Consider the following 16,764-nt stretch of genomic DNA (forward strand, 5'->3'; position numbering starts at 1 on the left):
CGGGGTTGTTGGTTACAGACATGTGTTTGAACTGAAGTGATGGGCACAGGCCCAACAGGCTTGTGTTCTAGAGAAAATTTGGAGTAGAAACAGCTTGTATAGAAATTAAATTGAGTTTTGAGACAAAAGGGGAGCTAGAAAATGACGTCCCTCATAAAATGGACATTTTTATGCTAAAAACAAGTAGTGTGGAAATGCAACTTAATACTACAACAAGTACAAAATCTGACCACATGTTTTCATTTATTCTGATATTATCACAATTAAATGAAAACATGCAAAGAAAAGATCCTGGAATAAAATACTTCCCAGGTATCAGTGGTGGTTTTTAAATTTTATGGTGGGCTATGGATGATGTAAACAAAAATTAAATAATTCTCTCCTTTGTTTTTATACACACACCTTATCGTGCATACACACTGCTTTCAATTTTTATTAAAATGAACACATCTGCTCCATTTTTTAATAATTTAAGCATTGCAATTAAATTTAATATGATCAATGTTGCCAATCCTTCCTCAAAATATATTCCAGGTTCCTTCCTCAAATATGACTATTAGAGTGGGTTTGGAAAAGAATGTCCCTAACCCTCTCCTTATATTGCATAACTATTTAGGTGTATCCAGTATCTTAAATATAATTTTCAGTCCAGTATGTATATCTTATATCTGAGAAAACTTTTCATCTCTTTGCTCACCCTATTCTTTCATATGCACTTAACCTTAAGCATTTTTTAATGCTAATTTATTTTTGAGAGAGACAGAGAGACAGAGAGATGGAGTGTGAGGGAGACACAGAATGTCAGCACAGAGCCTGATGAGGGGCTCAAACTCAGGAACCATGAGATCATGACCTTAGCCAAAGTCTGACGCATAACCGACTCAGCCACCCAGGTACCCATATGCACTTTACATTAGATTAATATTGTTAATAATAAATAAACTTACAAATGGATAAAAACTTGATAGTGTTTTATATGCCTTCTTAAAATATTTCCTGAACAACCTTCTTTTCCATTTTTATCTTTGTGTAAATTCTCTTAGGGTTCTTTCAGAAAAGTTCTAGAAATTGTAGAGTTTCTATGTCTGCAAAAAGTCTTTGTTATCTTCTTCCATCTCAAATTATAGTTTGGTTAGTGGAGCTTAGTGTGATATGCTACACTCAGAACACTACAGCTCAGAACTTTGATGATGTTACTTCGTGTTCTTGTATTCACCACTGCTGAGGAGAAGTCTGGTGTCAATCCGATATTCATTTCCTTGTAAATAATTATTCTTTTTCTATTGGCATCTTTTAGGAATTTTTTTGTCACTATTGATATTATGAAACTTTATTTTTTTGTGTGTCTCAATGTGAGTTTTTGGTTTGTTTTTTGACTAAATTTATCCAGCTCTGTGTACTCATTCAATGTAGGCTAGATGTCGTTTTTGCCTGTATATATATGTATGTATCAATTATTTATATAGTGATTCTAGGATATTTCTTGCTATGTATATATATTTTTTTTCAAATAGTTCTCCCTCAGTCTCTCTTTACTCTCGCCACAAATGTTTTCAGATGGATGGTAGAAATTTGGTTCTTTCTTTAAAATATTTAGACTTTTAGTTCAATTTTTGTTTCTATTTTTCTTTGTTCTGTGATCTACAAATGTTTCTTAATTTAACTTCCTATCTTTTCAATTTCCCTTTCAATACCTTGTAACTTGCTATTTAGTGCACATAATTATTTGTACATGTTAATTTATATGAGTACAGTAATCATTACAGAACATAATTTCTTTGCAAAATCTCTATTTTGTTCTTTTCTTTATTACATGTGTTTCACCACACACATTTTCCTTTCTTTCTCTCTTTTTTTTGAGTTTATTTATTTATTTTGAAGGGGTGAGAGATAGAGAGAGAGAGGGAGAGAACGAGCGGAGGAGGGACAGAGAGAGAAGAGAGGGGGAGAGAGAGAATCTGAAGCAGGTTCCATGCTGTCAGTGAGGGAGCTGACTTGGGGCTCGATCTCACAAATGCGAGACCATAACCTGAGCTGAAATCTAGAGTTGATTGCTTACCTGACTGAATCCCTCGGGCACCCCAATTTCTTTTCTTTCTCTTAATGACATTCATCCCACCAGGTATTACTTTCTATTTTAAAGTCCCTCCACCCATGTACTTGCTCTGTTATTTTTGTTATCCTGCGTGTAACATTTTCTTCCTTTTGGATTTGCTATTTCTTTTTCACATAAATGGTCTCTCTCAAATGGTTGATGAGCCTTTGTTCTATTTTCAGAGTCTGGGATAGACTTGACCCACACATTCTTTGTCTATGTCAACTTCCCATGATGTGAAAACTTCCACTTGATGCTATGGCTTGCCTACACTCTTCTTTAAGTGATGGCACTTAGCTTTTTTTTCCCCCTCCTTGAAACTACTTTGTGCTTACACAGCCCTTCAAGTGATATCTTTCTTTCATTAATGTATACATCTTTTAACCTATGTATATAAGCACTAGGGCAAAGCCATGTGTTAACCCTCTAGAAGCTATTCTGTCTTTTAAGTAATATATTTTCCTTTCATGAGACTAAAAGTGTTTTTTAAATGTTTATTTACTTTCAAGAGAGAGAGGGTGTGACCAGGGTATGGACAGAAAGAGGGGAACAGAGATCTAAAGCCGGCTCTGTGCAGACAGCAGCAGCCCCCTTATATGGGGCTTGAACTTAGGAACCATGAAATCATGACCTGAGTCAGACGCTTAATCCACTGAGCCACCCAGGTACCCGGGGTTATAAGTGTTTGAAACACATGTGTACAAGCATTAGGGGAAATCCATGTCCTTTTTTAAAAATTAACTTTAATTTTAAACTCCAATGTAGTTAACATACAGTGTTATATTAGTTTCAGGTGTACAATACACCGATTTAATAATTCCATGCATCACCCAATGCTCATCAAGACAAGTGCACTCCTTAATCCCCATCTCCTATCTTACCCATCCTTCCCTGTGTTGACTGTGAATTCCTGGTTATTTTTCAAATGTGTGTATTATTAGTTTTTCACATGGAGTCTATTGGTTAATTAGTTAAAACTAGTTAGTTAATTGGTTTATTGATTAGTTAATATCTTGTTAATACCTTCCTTATTTATTTCATAAATCAACTCTTAATATCTTAAAACCACAAAAAGCTGGATATACCCTTGGTGATAGGTGATCCCACCATTGATGCAGTATCTACAGACTTTATGTGCTTCTGGGATTCTCATGGCTTTTTTCTCATGATGCCAACATGGCTGCCACAGTCTACGTATTCCATGTTGGAAAACCAGGCTTCTCCTTCACAGAAACCTCCTCTTACACTTCCTTTCATACTTCACTGGCCAGAAATGGCAACGTGTGCGCTCCTTCAAGAGAAACTGAAAAATGAACATTATTTGCCAAAAGAAAATGAGATTTTTTTAAGTTTATTTATTTATTCTGAGAGCAAGAGAGAGCATGAGTGGGTGAGGGTCAGAGAGAGGGAGAGAGAGAGAATCCCCAACATGTTATGTGCTACCAGCACAGAGCCTGATGAGGGGTTCGAACTCACGAACCATGAGAACCATGAGCAATCACCAAGAGTTGGATGCTTAACTGACTGAGCCACCCATATGCCCTGAGAATGAGATTTTAATGATTGGCTCAGATCAAATTCATCTGTTGGGTCTGGGCAGTTATAATCCCAGAGTATATGACCAAGGTGTTCTTAAGTAAAAGGTGGGTATGTGGATTTTGGATAAACAAGTAAATTATCTATCATATTGCACATTCTTATGTAGTTTATTAAAACCTTAGATTTAGAAAATCCAAATGGCTTCGCTATTATGATCATAAATAATAATAGAAAAATCTCTTTATGAGACTCATTTTGGATCTATCATTGCGACATTAAGAAAATGTCTTAGCTTTATGTAACAATAACACTGAATGGAAAAACTTAGACTTCTTAGAGAGTTCTGGCCATATGTGCAAACTTTAAAAATACAGAAAACCAACTTTAGCCTTAGATTTGCCTTCCTTTCCAATCAGGAGATGACCTCTGCCTCAAACTCTTGCAAGGAAAAGAAGAACCAAATTAGAATATTAAAACAGGGGCGCCTGGGTGGCGCAGTCGGTTAAGCGTCCGACTTCAGCCAGGTCACGATCTCGCGGTCCGGGAGTTCGAGCCCCGCGTCGGGCTCTGGGCTGATGGCTCAGAGCCTGGAGCCTGTTTCTGATTCTGTGTCTCCCTCTCTCTCTGCCCCTCCCCCGTTCATGCTCTGTCTCTCTCTGTCCCCAAAAAATAAATAAACGTTGAAAAAAAAAATTTTTTTTAAAAAAATTAAAAAAAAAAGAATATTAAAAACAAAACTGATATAGAATATTTTGTGTAAATATTTAAAAGTTTATAGTCTTAATATTACCACACACTATACAAATCCTTAGAAATGCATGAGTAAGTAAATGGGGAAGAGAACAAAGAGACTAGTCAAAGGAGAATAATATAGATAACTCAAATAAAAATGAGATTCACAACTCACTAAGGATGCATAACAAAAGAATGACAACATTTCTTTTTAAACATTGAAATATGCAATGCAGGTAAGGGTATGCCAAAACAGATACACCCACATATTGATGATATGGTTATAAATTAGTGCAACTTTTTTTTAAGATTATATATTTTTAAGTAATCTCTCCACCCAATGTGGGGCTCAGACTCACAACCAAGAGATTGAGTCACACGCTCTACTGACTGAACCAGTCAGGCAGCCCAATTCGTGCAACTTTTAACAAATCAGCTTGGAATTATGAATCACAAGTCTTGATGGTGCTTATATATTTTGCCCCAATGATGCCCTTCTTGCATATCGTTTATTAGAAAATTTGAAATCCAGGGGCAGGTGGCAGAGAAAACTCCTTTTGATAGGTAGTAAGTGAAAAATCCAGAGGTCAAATTATTTCTAAAGCATCACCTTAGTATGTAAAGGATAATTCAGAGACTTAATCCAAAAATTTACATGGCTTCTCTCTAGGGATTTCTATTTGCTTACTCATATTTTTCTGCTGGTTTCAACATTCCTACCTTAAGGGTAGTTTACTTTGAACTGCAAAATCAAATGATCGTAAGAGAGACAAAATATCTGTGGTTCACCTTCAGGTAGATATTATAGGCTCTAAAGTTCTTCTCCATTGATTTGATTTTCCCAGTACTGCACATACAAACAAGAAAGTATTGCTTTCTCCAACCTGAATTCAGGAACGTGAGGCTCAATTGAGTCAGTCACTTGAATGACTTTCCCCAGGTTATCTAGCTAGTATGTGGTAGGACCTCAATGCTTGTACCTTGGTGTCTAATTCAATGTTCGGTCCACACATCCGGATGTTTCTTTCCTTTGTAGGAAGTGTGTAATTCATTCCTTGAAGACTCAGTATAGATTTTTTGGGTTTGGTGGAATCTGAACTCCCCTTTCTGGGTTTCAATAAACACTTCTAAATTATTCCAGGAGTCTTTTTATAACATAGTCGGGACAGGGTTTTCTGGGAAAAAATAATAGAGACTGTGGAATCTGTCTATAGGACAAGTCTCTATATAAGCATGGAGGAATGCTGTGGATTGCTGCCCACACTGGAATCCATTGAGAAACCATTTTGGCAGTCTGGAGAAAAGTAATGTAGTACAGGTGAGGAACACTTTCTATCACCATGACCTAAACATCTGCGTGCTCTATTCTCTGTAAAATTGGGGAAAAAATTTCTTCATCTGGCGTCCTGGGATGGCATGGGTATTAATCATACTTTTTACCTAAAATTTCCTTTTCAAAACAAAAACACCTGTGCATGCAATTAAATGTAAACTTATGAAAGCAATTGTTTCCACTCAGTCTTTATGGTCTAACGAGTGCTATATTAGTACATATCCTCTGGGACTATTAACCTTTGTGTAATACATTAATTCAAGAAAATCTGACTTTAGTTAAGTATTGTTATATGGTCATATAATTACAGAAAAGTGCCCTGAACAGTCATGATTCAAAGAAGTTTTTGTCATATTATATAAAATAAGGAAAATATAGAAATATAAGTAACAAGAAATAATTCTGAAGAAAACAAAGAAACAAACAACAGTGACAACAAAGAGAGGACTGACTCATATATGTAGAGAATAAACTGGTGGTTGCCAAAGGGGAAGTCTCTGGGGATGGGCAAAATGGGTGAAGGGGATTAAAACATAAAAGCCTCGTGGGGCACCTGAGTGGCTCCGTTGGTTAAGCAGCCGACTTCAGCTCAGGTCATGATCTCGCAGTTCGTGAGTTCGAGCCCCGCGTCGGGCTCTGTGCTGACAGCTCGGAGCCTGGAGCCTGCTTCTGATTTTGTGTCTCCCTCTCTCTGTGCTCCTCCCCCACTCACACTCTGTCCATCTCTCTCTCAAAAATAAATAAAAACATTAAAAAAAATGTAACAGCTTATAACGTAAGTAATCCACGGGGATGAAAAGTACCTCATAGGGAATATAATCAATAATGTTGTGATATATGTATTGTGGTGAGCATTCCATAATGTGTACAGTTGTTGAGTCACTGTGCTGTACATCTGAAACTAGTTTAATACTACATGGCAACTATGCTTCAATTGAAAAAAAATTAGTGCGTCATCCCCAGTTCTTTTGTGCCAGTAAGTAGAAAAGCCCTTCTTTCCCTGTAGGACTAGTGGTACAAAACCTCAGTGATTTAAACCTACCAGACTGCTTCCCAATCCCCCCAGAGCAACATACATTTCATTGGTCCAGAGATTTGCCCTTGCCCTTGCCTCTGATCAAGATTCCCATCTTCCTAATGCCCATGTGCAATCCTCCTAACACCTGCTTTGTTCTATACAGGGTTGATTCCTCCCTCAAACTTCTAATTACTCCTTGATCATACCTCACAGTACTTAATAAACAGCTAATTTTGTGCAATTATCTCAAAGTATTATAGCTATTTGTACACACGACAATTTCGCCATTGATTGCGAATTCTTTGGCTGCATGAGCACTGTTCAGGCGTCCTTATTACTAGGAATGTAATAAGTACTCAAAAATGTTTCTTTGATGAAAGTGAATGAAAAACCCCAAGTATCTGATATTCTGGTGGGCTCCTCAAAGGCTTTTCTCTCCGATAGTCTGAGGGCATATTGAATGAAAATATTTTAAAATATAGATATGCATGTGATCGGTGTTATTTTTTTCTGTATTCAAAGGAGACTTGGAATAGAAATTGATTCAGATTGTACGCTTCAAGGTAAAATGAACCTCTTCAGTCTTTGATAACAAGTGGAAATCTATAACTTTTGTTTTTCAGAATGTCTAAAGGCAACAAATAAAGAACATCAAAATGTATAATGTTTACATAGCATTATTCTGTATATCTCAGTGTGTATGATCTAACAGCGGTACTCAGCCCATGTGACATGGAAATCACCTGGGGGCTGTATAAGAATACTGATGCTGTGGAAATATACCAGTTGGGCCCCATCCAGTTGGTCGAAAGTATGGTGGGCGAATGTGCAGTCGAGGTTGATAACTTCTGCCTCACAGCAAAATAGCTTCCAAGTGTCCTGTGTACAAATCTGGAAAGAAAATGGACCTTCCTGAAAAATTAGCTCTTAGCTCCTTGCAAACTTTTACACCTTTTCATGAATCACGGAATTGAAGTTGAAAAGTACATCATCTACCTCTGAATTAAAAAGAAAACAAAGCCAACAAACAAAAAACCACAACAAAGCAAATCTACATAGAATAAACCCCCTCTTATTCTCTGCATTTGGGTCATTGCTATACCAGTGGACGTAAAGCACAGAGTTGGATATCCAACATGGAATCCTCATGCTCATTATTACAGAAATGTGAGAGGCTGTGGTTCCTTACCCCTTTGCATAATTTCCTTATGAAATACCTTCTCTATTCGTTATGGATGGACTGTAGATAATTATCCAGAAACTCAAACATTAATAATTTCCTATGTAGTGATTGAAAAAAAATCCATTTGAGAAACGGCTTCCTCCCTGCCTGGAGCCAAATATCCAATAGATACTGTAATGAAAAGAAAGCAGAGACATATCCAGTAACGATTTAACCAGCAGTGAGTGACCTGTATTTTATTATGGTACACAGCTGTTTTTATCACACATGCACACATAAATAAATCACAATTAAACAACTTTGGGAACAAAAAATTTGAATCAAAACACAATTAGCTTTTCCTACAAAATCCAAATATATGCTTTTCTTATATTTGCAACAAGCTGTGATTCCCACGTGAAAGGTATCAATCTATTTCCTTTTCCTGTCAATCACTTATGCCATGCAGGGTGATGGTATGTTGGGTCATGACCTTCATCCTGGACTTGAGCCAAAAGCCACCAGTAATTTGACTGGTGTAATTATTCAGACTGTTTCTAATAAGCCTAAAAATGTGATGTTAACATTTTTCACATGTTTGTAAGCTTCTGGCCTTCAAGTTCTCCTTAGCGTACCATTGTATACTTTTCTTTAGTTATATTGGAAGAAAATATAATTTTTCGATAGCTGAGCCTTGGCCATTGCTTTCTGTTGGAAACTACCTTGCCTACGGGACCTTAAAGTGTTATTTCTTTAGAATTTTGGTATCTTCCCATGACAGGTCAGACTTTTGACAAGAACCCAAATCCATTTGACATGAATTTACTGAGCATCTTCTGTGTGCTAGGTCCTGGGGATTAAGAGGAAAATAAGGCCAAGTCCAGGTAAATGCAAGAAGATTCACCGGCAAAAATTAAACTTTTATTTAATGTGATCAGTGGAGACACATGGTTGAAATCCCAGCTCTACAGACTAGTATGTGACTTTTGGATATAAATATTATTGAACAGACTGGGAGATGGGACACAAAGTTCACACGGCTAGTATGAGGCAGAACTCGTATCTCTCTACACCTAGGAAGTTTGGCTCCAGAGGCTGTATTCCCGACCATTATGCCATTCGAGATCTGGCATCTGAGTTGTTTTCTTGGTTTAAACAGAAAAGAATGTCAAATGTCATTTTGAAGAAATGGGAATATGGAACATGTGAATATGTTATATATTAGTGTCTATTATATATACATTATATATTATATTATATTAATGTATATTATATACACATTATATATTATATACATTGTATATATATGTATATATACACATATATACACAATGTATATACACATATGTATATATGTATGTATGTATATGTAAATATATGTATGTATATATGTATAAATATTACCACTATTTAAAAAACGAAGAGCCATTCTAATAGATTAGAATAAATACATAATATTTATTCTAATAAAATAGTGGTATTTTATTGTGGTTTTAGTATACATTTCCCTGATGACACTACAATAAGGGACTAAGGATGTTGTACATCTTTTCATGCACCTCTTTTCCATTCCTATGCCTCTCATATATATATGTTAATGTGTATATATATATATATATATATACACACACACACAATGTATATTATATTGCATATATTGTATATACATATACATATATACATATACATATATTTGTGTGTATATATATGTGTGTGTGTATGTATGTATATATATATATATATATATATATATATATGATAGAATTCAGCAGTATACAAAGAAACCTACAAGCTTAACCTGAGCCAATGAATCCCTATCATCCCTTTAGAGAAGGTTACCCTCAGCATTAATTTTCACACAGCAAAGGAAGAATGAAATCAGTTGGTGCTTCTGAATGGATCCTGCTGGAGCCCGATCTCCATCATTCTCCTTCTTCAGGACTGGTCTTCCTGACCGACCTGGAGACCTGTGCCTGATCATCACGTGAGTAAATATCTTTAGTCAATAACAAGCAGCACACGTTATTCAAATTCACTATTTGCAGTTGAGGGAACAGGATTCACGTAGCTTCCAAAGCATTTATTGGGTAGAAACTGTAAAAAAGACAATCGAGGGGAAAAATGGCAATCTGGGTATAACGATGAATTTTATAGGTCATGTTGAGTGAGCCACAGAGTGCCCAAATTGTTTGGCCGTGCGTCTGCGAAGACTTTTGCAGCTGAGATTAGCATCTGAATCAGTGGATTTGGTAAAGCGGATCCTTATCCCCAGTGGGTGGGCCTCACCAAATCTGCTGAAGGCCTGAGTAGAGCAAAAGGTGGAGGAAGGAGGAATTTGCCTCTTTTCTTGCCTCACTGCTTTGGTGAAGACACTCCATTTTGTCTTCTCCTGCCCTTAGACTGGGATTTACATCATTGGGTCCCCTGGTTCTCAGGCCTTCAAACATGGACTCGAGGTACACCGCAGGCTTTCGTAGGTCCCCACCTTGGAGATGGCAGATCGTGGGTCTTCACAGCCCCCATAATTTCATGAGTCCACTCCTCACGATCAATGTCCTTCAATATCCTCTTGGTTCTGTTTTTCTGGAGAACCTTGACTAATACACCGAATATACAAGAGCAAATCGAAAACACTGCCCTTTAGCTGCCTCCTTGGGTAGAAGAAGGGCAAAGGTATGTACAGATAACATAGCTAAGGCGGGCTGTGTTCTGCAGAGCGAGGCTTGGGGGCTAGGTGAAGGCACCTGACAGGGAGATGATGTCAAAAGTAGATTTTCTTATTCCATTCACTTAACAGAGCGGATGTCCTGTTGAAATACAAAGTAGAACAGGGCGGAACAAGTTATTATCCTCTTTCCTGCCTTTTGCAAAATCCTCTAAAAGAGTCATATGGACAGTTAAGAGATATAGATGTATAAACTTTCAGGATGAATGTATTTTTTGGTTAACATCTTGGCTCCTCTATTTTCTAGTCATGTTATTTTGAGCACATAAGTTACTTAATATATACGTGGCTCATTTTTTCCCACTTGGAAGTGGAGCTAATGATGGTATTGAGTCTAACTCCTTGATCTATTGTGGGGATAAAATAGCAAAAAAACCCCATAAATCTTTTAAAGCAGAGTAGTGGTACCCTGAGCGGCTCAGTAGGTTAAACGTCCGATTCGATTTCAGCTCAGGCCACGATCTCATGGTTGTGAGATCGAGCCCTGTGTGGAACCTGCTTGGGATTTTCTCTCTCTCTCTCTCTCTCTCTGCCCCTCTCCCCCACTCTCTCTCCCTCTCTCAAAATAAATAAACAAGTGTTGTAAAAAAATACAGTGCCTAACAAACAACGAAAGCTCATACGCTTTTATTTATTGTGCTATTATGATTATTGTGATCCAATGGAAATGCCTTTTGTGGACATAAACAGAAAAATGGAAAATACACCAGCTATTGGCCTTCTTGCTCTGCAGGCTGAGAGGAGCAAGGTGATTTCTGCATTGTGGTTCCCAAACTTCCAAAAACAAACAAACAAGACTCGTGCACAAAACTACTGTCTCGAAAGGTCATCTTTGGCCACTAATCTGTCCCCTGTCCCCCTTGTGTATTTCATCTACTGAAAACTCTCCGATACGAGGTCTATAGGGTGACAGTCTAAGTTCCGAGAAGGATCTTTGGGCCTGAACCCAAAAGGCAACATAACAGAAGGCGGGGACGGTTTTTCCGAGTGACGAGTGCAGGGGCTGAAAGCACGTTTGGCTCAATATTTCCCGTTTCAGCTTTAAGTGAGTACCAGAGGCTGAAAAAATTCAGTTGCCGTGCCTCTTGAGTTTGGATATTCCAAATTTACCTGCAGAAATGAGTGAGGTGACCTAATCATACCTCTGCTTTTCGCAGCAATGTGTCTTCTTGAGTGACAGGAAGTTGCTTTTTAGGCAGGGTCCTTCTGTTTAATAATTCAGTAATTAGATACACCGCTGTCAGCGGTGAAATCCCTAACAGCTTTTCAATGACAACATATTGCGGGCTTTTGTGGTCCTCCAAGGTCTCTCTCAGATGCCTGTAACAGGAAGGACAGAGGTACGTGAGAGCCTCACTCAGGTGTGTGCAAACCCAGGTGCGGAGGCGGCTGTGGGTTGACGGCCAGTGCCTTTCATTTCCTCTCTTTCAGATCATATTAGCCGGGAGAGCCTTGGCGGGCTTGAGAAAGCCGGAGAGAGTAAAAATAAAATGCATCATCCTTCAAGTATTCTGATTCCTCCCGGGACTTTTAGCCTAGGGGTCCCTCAGTGAGCATCCCCTCGCTGGAGACGAGATATCTCAGCACCCAGTGTATCAATTCTGCCTACACAAAGGTTTGGGTTTTGTTTTGTCTCAAAAAATTTTTTGCAAGTATTTCAGAATTTTCTTTTCCTGGAAGAAACCCCCCAAAGAAACAAAGAAAGGTGAAAAAGCGCTAACAGCAGCATGCTAATTAGCAAATACACCCTAGCCACTTTGCATTAGCCGACTTAAGGAACAGTATGTTTTATGTCTTTGTTCATTGGCAAGGACGTCCAGCGGCCTCATAAATTCACTCTCAGACTGGCTTTATCAAGAAGACACTGTGTTTTAGAAACTATGAAAGATCACTTAGGGCAGTAACAAATTACTGCTTTTAATAAAATGCTTTCTTGTTTCACTCAATAGGATACTGTAAAAAAAAGTCTATAGAGAAGTATCTATAGAAAAGGAACATTTCTATCTTTGAGAAAATAATACTGGGAGAATGATAATGTAGTAGTAGGTGACTCATGGCACAAGGGGGAGAAAAACGCTCATTGTCTGACATCGTTCTCTGTTGCTTCCCCATCAAGCTGCCCGATCATTCCTTTATAGGCTCCTTCACAGGTGCCTCTTTCTCCAGGTCCCCTCCTTAGTGCTGGGTTCCACAAAGATCAGTCCTTTGCCACTTACTTTTCTCTCTTTCCACACCCTCCCTGAGGTAGTCTGATCCATTGGTTTCAAAAATGAGACATGCACCAGAGCACCAAAATAATTGCTCAGAGTGCTTTCTAACCATGTGGATTATTGGCCACCACTGCTGACCTGCAGAGTAAGAATAGCTAGGGCCTGGACTCAGTAATCTGTGCTTTCACAACCTTTTCAGGTGATGCCAGATCTGAAAATCTAGGTTGCAACCTGCCAGCATCACGTAAGCTGCCCAAAGGCTGGAAATGGTCAGGAGGTGTTGCCCTAATGGCTTCCTTCAGCCTCAGACACAACTATCTAACTGCCTTATAGACATTTACCTCTGGATGTCACTGGGACTGTTCACATGCAACTGGCCCCAAAGCCGATTTTCCCTTGCATTCACTGGGTGGCTGTTGTATCCAGCCCAGCAAATTAGCAAGCTAGGCTCCTATCTCTCCCTCATCCTCTACATGCCGACATCAAAACCCAAGCGGTGCCTCTTTGCTCCATTTTCCTCTCCTTGTCCCAGTTTAGGGTCACCTGAAGCTTCTCTTGGACCAGAGGAACGATGACCAGGTCTGAAGCTCCAAACAGGAAGTGAATTGCCTACCACTTCCGGTTTGGGCGGCCTCATCGCCCTACAGGGAGTTGGTTTTCTTGCCTCCGCAGACTCTGGACCTAACACCTGGGACAGGGGATGCTTGTTCCCTGAGAGGACTCAAATGACATCTAAGCCTTACATTTGTGCCTGCTTAATTATTCCAAGTTCCTCCCTGCCCAGGAGCCTGTCTCTTTCCATTTATCAGCGACTTCCTCTAGGTCTCGATGGCTTACAGTAAACTTCTGTGATCAGACCCCCAAGCTCTGCTAGGGATATGTAGAAGGACATTTTGGGAATTTAGAAATCTTTTATTCGCTCAACAAAGCTAGGCTTTTAAGACCATGGACTTAAGAGAGAAAAAAAAAAGTTAGTGTGAAATTCAAGCTGAGCAATGACTTCTTTGTCCTAGATGGCATTTGCTGCCCCCCTTGAAACAATTAATGCCATTGATCCAAAGGGTGAGAAACCTCAGGGCAAAGTGATTGACAGGGAAGGAAAAATACATTGTTTTCAATATCACCCGCCCCTCCCCCGCCCCACTTTCTCCCCAGGCCAGACCTTTGCACCTTTGAAAAGCACATTTGTTCTCAGGCAAGTGCTCCCCACCCCTCCTCCCAGGAAGGAGGGTGTCAGCTTTCTGTGTGAAACTGACCCAGTGAAGGAAAAAGCTTGTCCACTCTTCTGTGTTGAATCCCATTTAGGTTGAGCAGACGCCATCTTTTAATGATGCAGGACAAAAATAAACTCCCTAAAAGGATCGTGGGTCCCTGTCACCCAGAGGAGACAGAAGTAGCGTGTCAGGGGAAAGCCCTACTGCTCGTGTTCAAGAGACAGTGGACACCCATCATGTGTGGGTTTGTATTTGTGCATCTTGCCTGTTCCCCTAAGGAGTTTACTCCTTGCATCCATTCTTGTTGGCTAGGAGGGGAGAAGGAAAGCAAAAATTGCAAATCGAGAAAGGTAGAAGCAGGCAAGTAGCTGGCTGAGGTGAAGCCAAATGTTGTTTTTGGTTTTGTTCCATTTAGTTTTGTTCTTTCAAAGAAGCCTTGGGAAAAAGTTCACTAAGGGGGAAAAGCTTGCATTCTAATATCATTTTGTGTCATGAAGGGCGTTGAGACATGCCAGCGTAACATGGGCTGATGCGAAGCACAAAACCACAAAATTACCATGAGTAGGATTGAGTCCATATGATCTTAGATGCTGAGTTGGTTAAATACTCAAAAGCTATTTCTTGTTTCTGACACTATAATCTCTCTCTCTCTCTCCCCCTCCCTCCTTCCCCCATGCACGCACACACACACACACACACACACACACACACACACACACAAAGTTGGGGAAAATATAATTTCGCAAATATGTTGTGTATATCTGGTACAATAAGGCAAAATAATTTATAAGCATTTTGTTAAGAATATATGAAGTCAGATCCTGCAAATATCTCAGGCAGTTGATGATAATAAGAGGACATTATTTGGTGTAACTTTATTTATTTATTTTTTAATACTAATTTATTTTGGGGAGACAGAGAGACAGAGTGCAAGCAGGGGAGGGGCAGAGAGAGAGGGAGACACAGAATCTGAAACAGGCTCCAGGCTCTGAGCCATCAACACAGAGCTTGATGCAGGGCTCAAACCCACAAAGTGCAGGATCATGACCTTGGGCTGAAGTCAGATGCTTAACCGACTGAGCCACCCAGGCGCCCCCAGTAACTTTATTTGTTTAAAGAGATTTCTAAAATATAACAAATAGGAGATCTCAAAGACCATCCCGATACTTTTTTATTTGAGTTGTATCTTCTCTGTATTCATAGACCTGTGTAGTCAACCTTAGAGCACAGGGATCATGTGCAAGACGCGAGGCTTAACAACCCAACCTAATGAAAAATAAACTATTTCATTCACAGGGGAGTCACACAGGAAGTACTTGGAAACACTTTTTAAAATCCCCTTTCCTCAACTATGCATGTGCCTTAGGGTTCAGCGTTACTCTAGCACAAAAGTTTCTTCCTTCTCTCTTCACTTTCTCCCATGCAACATAATTCCCTTTTTGTATGTTCCTTACTCCTATAACTCTCATTACACTGTGGCTTACAGTTCTGGGTGCTTTTCCTCACCTTCCCCTGATTTGTTGCCTCTTGGCCTTCTTTAGTCTTTAGATTCTGCGTTAGAAAAATTCAAAGAGCAGAACGCTGACAATAACATTCTGTGTTTCATCAATCTTTGTATAGATCCCCAGCGCATACCACAGGGTCTGTGACAAAATGGACCTTTGACAATGGGGCCAAGAGGGGAGTTGGAGAGACAGGAAGGCTGGAGCTAGTGAAAAGAAAAGTTGTACTGGTCTATAAACTTTTTTAAAATATCTTTTCATGGAAATTTTACAAAATAAATCTTCAACACAACGAATTTCTGCCTTTTGGAGTATTATGCATAGTAGCAAAACATCAACATGGACCAAAGTAGTTCTGGGTTCAGCAGGTGACTAAATGGATGGTCAAACATGGTTGACTACCACATAACAGAGAATTGTTAGAAGGTCAGTTAAATGCCAGAAAGTTTTATTTTTACCAGGGATCTTTGGCACTTGGTTAAACCAGAGTCTCATAGGCTAGAACTAAGTAGCCCAGTCGAGGGGCTGTTAACGATGGTGGTGGACCAAGAAGTCACTACATGGTGAACACTTTGGATTTAATCATGGGTAGGAGGTTAGAACTGACTCAGGTAGGTGAGGGGTAGTGATGAGTCATCACAAAGGCTGGATTCGAGTACAAGGAAAGTCAAGGCTCAATGAACAAAGAACATTCGTGGTCACAGGAAAGTAAGGAGCAAACCCATCTGAGGTAAGCAGAAGTTTGATCCCCAGGGGCTCAGCCTCTACCTCGTTGGTACCATTTAACTTTTGTTTCAGGTATAAATATATGACACAGACAGTTTTGCTTTTCCTGACTACGATTACTAATGCAACACATAAACACATACCTCATTTCTCTAAATTTTTAGGTAGTCTTTGCATTGGTCTTTATTCTGAGAGTTTCTTAGAATCAGCATGCTGATGGGTATTATAATCTTACAAGTGAAGTTTGAGATGAAGTGCAAGGTAGAGTTCACAGCATAAGTGCGAGTTTCTTAACATACTGAGGTGACAGAGAAACATGCAGGTGTTAAATTCTTCCAGAGATTTGAAAATGTTCTGGTAGATATATTTGCTTTGTCATAAGCTCTTATTGGCTATCTGTACACATCCGTGAGTTCCTGTGTGTCCTTTTATTGCCATCTCAGTGGCTTCCTTTTGTACTTGTTATTTTCTGTCATCACTGCTTTTACATGGTGTGGGCATGTGACAA

The sequence above is a fragment of the Puma concolor genome, chromosome B3 (genome assembly GCF_028749965.1).
Source record: "Puma concolor isolate L17-30 chromosome B3, mPumCon1.1.hap2, whole genome shotgun sequence".
Classification (NCBI taxonomy): Eukaryota; Metazoa; Chordata; class Mammalia; order Carnivora; family Felidae; genus Puma; species Puma concolor.